Source organism: Dipodomys merriami, unplaced genomic scaffold (genome assembly GCF_024711535.1).
Source record: "Dipodomys merriami isolate MVZ:Mamm:240054 unplaced genomic scaffold, mDipMer1.0.p SCAF_67, whole genome shotgun sequence".
NCBI classification, from domain to species: domain Eukaryota; kingdom Metazoa; phylum Chordata; class Mammalia; order Rodentia; family Heteromyidae; genus Dipodomys; species Dipodomys merriami.
Genome location: NW_027206257.1, coordinates 203,026 through 206,721, shown reverse-complemented (window position 1 = coordinate 206,721; position 3,696 = coordinate 203,026). Strand labels below are relative to the sequence as shown.

Genomic DNA, 3,696 nt, shown 5'->3' with positions numbered 1-3,696 from the left:
TTCTCTTGAAATCTAAGGGAGCCCTTTTTGAAGCAAACAATTTTCAAGCCAGCCATACCACTGCTCGGGAGGCCAAAATCTAGTTGCTATGTTCAAATGGCCAACCAAAAGCAGAAACTCTGATCAGCCCTGCCACAAATCTTTTATTAGGGCTTCTTTTAGCACTATTACAGAATTACTGATGACACACCTAAAATCTTTGAAATGTCATTTTGCAAGCAAATTTTGGGATCACTTTTTAAGTCCAACAGCTTGATTCAACTGCTGAATGCCTGCCTAGAGAAAGAAAAGCATTTGCTGAAAAGATCAGTTATCCTAAGTATTATCAATATGAATTGTGAAACTGCATATATTGTATCAATAGAAATACCAGGTTTACCATGGACAAAGCCAAGAAAACCAACGATGCCAGATATTGAGTTTCTATTGCACTGTCCTTTGAACACATCAGCAGGAGGTATTGCTGAATGCAAGTACCATACAGTGTAATGTAAGTGTGTGTGTGTATATATATATATATGTCGTGGGGTTTGAACTCTGGGCCTGGGCACTCTCCCTGAGCCTCTCTGTGCTCAAAGATAGCCTTCTACAACTTGAGCCACAGCTCCACTTCCAGCTTTTTCTGTTTTTCTGAGGAATCGAATCCAGGGCTTCATGCATGAGAGGCAAGCACTCTATCCTTAAGCCACATTCCCAGCCCCAATGTGAAGTTTTTAAGTGGCAAGATCACATAAAATAATAACAATTATTACTATTGAGTATGGCATACTCAAGTCTATGAAGTTTACCTAGGAAGCAAGTTTTGCAGAGATCCATGTCACTGCATTAAAGACACCGGTAGCAGTGCTAGGGGAGCAATCTCATGACATCCATCACAAGAGATGTCCATATTTAGCATGTCACAGTAGCGAGCAATGAACATGGGCATCTGTAAGTTCTAGTCCAACCAGACTAGGAAGGGGGACCTGAGCTGATCCTGATCCATCCCTCCCAGCCACCCCTCACCCATTGAAGACTTTAGGAAGAACTATTTCTAGGTGGTGGAGCAAGGCAGAGGCACCATGGTCTTTTACAACCAGAACGTGGATAAAGAGGACAGACCACACACATGATCCCAGTGGCCCGTGAGCTCAACCTTTATTGTGGAAGTAGAGGAATCAGAATGGATTTCTCAGGGACCGTCCCCCAACAGAAATCCATGTTTCTCCTGCAAAAGTTCTGACTCTGTCACGTGCACATTGATTTGTATAACACACCAGATAGGGACCTGTGTGTCATACACACACATGCACACACACACACACACTCAGCCATCATGGGTTTGTGTCACCTAGCTACCCACCCTGGAAATGATCATCCCACCTAAACTCAGCAGACGAAGCAAAGCCTATTCCCTGTCGGTGGATTGACTACATCTCCCTTTTGAGCTCTCCTAATGAGTGATCCAAGCGGTGAAGACAAATGCAAATTTTCTTGCAGATAAACAGTCATTGAACATTCTGAAATAGAATGGTCTCCAACATGACAACAGTCCTGGGGTTTGAACTCAGGACCCTTAGCGCGCTGTCCCAGAGCTTCTTTTTTGCTCAAGGCTGGGCATTCTACCACTTTAGCCACAGCACCACTCCTGGCTTCTGTGTGTGTGTGTGTGTGTATGTGTTATAATGAGGAATTGAACGCAGGGCTTCATGCATGCTAGGAAAGCACTGTACCACATTTTGTGCCCTAGGGTAATGTTTTGTTTTGTTGTTTTAAATTTTCATTGTAAATGCATTGAACAGGGGAGTTACAGTTAATAAGAGAAGTAATGAGAGCCAGTCACCTGTGGCTCATGCCTGTCATTCCAGCTACTCAGGAGGAGGCTGACATCTAGAGGATCATGGGCAAACTGGAAGTCCTGCCATATTTGTGGTTCAGTGTGGTACTGAGCACCAGCCTGGATCTGAAGAAGCTAGGGGACAGTGCCCAGGACCCAGAGTAAAAATGGTAGAATGCTAATCTTGAGCACAAAAAGCCCAGGGCCATAGTGTGTTTTGAACTCAGGGCCATGGATTACTGTACCTGAGGTTCTTCAGCTCTAGCCTGGACACTACCACATTGAGCCTTAAATATAGCACAACTTCTGGTTTGTTGGTAGTTTCATGAGCGATCATAATCTCAAGGACTCTCCTTGCCCTAAGGCTGGTGATCCTATCAGATCTCAGCCTCCTCCTGAGTAACCATACTTGTCTAGGCTGCATTGAATTATGCATCTTCCTGATTTCCTTGTCATGTCCAAAACGAGCTTTACAACATCGGTGCAGGGGGGGGGAGTGGGGGGGAAGGAGAAGGATTGGGATTGGGGAGGAGGGGGGGGCTGGGAAGGGACGTGAAGGGTAAACAAAAGGAGGAGGCTGCAATGCTTGGTAAGAAATGTACGCATTATCCTGCCCATGTAATTGTAACCCCTCTGTACACTATGTTCACAAATAAAATTAAATTAAAAAAAAAAGAAAAAAAAAAAGAAAAGGGACAGAGTCTGACTGAGGAGAAGCTCGCCCGAGAGGAACCTCTGGTTTCCAGCTTCCAACACATCCTGGAAACAGGCGAGTTTCCAGGATCCTCTTCCCTCCAGAATACCCCCAAATCCTGAAATTGAAATCCTTCCCCTAAGAGCCCTGGCCTTGGTCCAATCAAACCTCTTTCCATAATCCTGTAATTTTTTTTGTTTAATTTCTTCTCCCTCGTCCTGTTTTTCTTTTTTTTTTAAAAAATTTCTCCCTACAGATTATTGTCCCCAGGAATAAGGACCCAGCCTGTTCGTGGAAGCCCTTTATTCTGGGTGTATAATGTTCCAGGTTGGAATTAAAAATTCGCTCTCGAAGGAGGCTGTGGTCATAATTCACGTGTCCAAAATGAGTGTTTTTTTTGGGGGGGGTGGGTCACTTGGGGAAGAAGAAAGACAGAATGATGTGGGACAGGAAGCAGTGGGATTTCTTTCTTCTCTGCTCACTTCCTTCCTCACAGGTAGACTTCCCTTCACAGGCAGAAACTTGTCCAGGAATCTGCTTCCCACCCCCACACACCCCATTCCAGCAGAATAGTCCTCTGGGAAGTTGAACAATCCTTGCTTTCCAGAAGTTTTTTGTTTTTTGCTTTTTTTTTTTCCTCTCCTACGAGGTCATCTATCTTGACTTCCAGCTTTGCTACTTCCTCCTCCTCATCCTCCTCCGCCCCTTCTCCTGAAATTTGTGCTCCCACAATACTTAACCTAGTGATCCAGTAAACCACATCCTAAACATATCATTCTTACATGGATGATTGACTCAATGTCCCCTGCCCAGCCCATTCCAATGGAATGATTGGACAAACTGAATTCTAGAAAAGAACCCTAGAGTAGTTATTATTATTATTATTATTATTATTATTATTATTATTATTATTATTATTATTATTATTATTCAGAATAACTCCAGGCTCACACCTGCCATCCTAGCTACTCAGGAGGCTGAAATCTGGAGGATCGTGGTTCAAAGCCTGATTTCTCTCCTTACCCAACCATCAGAACCTAGGAATGCAGAGGATTGGGTTAGACTCAAACTACACCCTTTGGTCCATTCGTTGTTCAGTCCAAGGTGGGGATGGAGTAAGAATTATTTCTTATTAGCCCATGAAACAGGAGGAAATCACAGTGTGTGCTTTTCCTGGGTCCATCCC

General features: G+C 43.9%; 1 non-coding gene across 1 annotated transcript; it reads right to left on the bottom strand.

The window, feature by feature from the left end:
* Positions 1-350: 350 nt before the first annotated feature.
* On the bottom strand, positions 351-488 carry LOC138815799 (small nucleolar RNA SNORA8). Its single transcript, XR_011368485.1, has one exon. It is a non-coding gene; the product is annotated as a small nucleolar RNA SNORA8 (small nucleolar RNA).
* Positions 489-3,696: the final 3,208 nt, after the last annotated feature.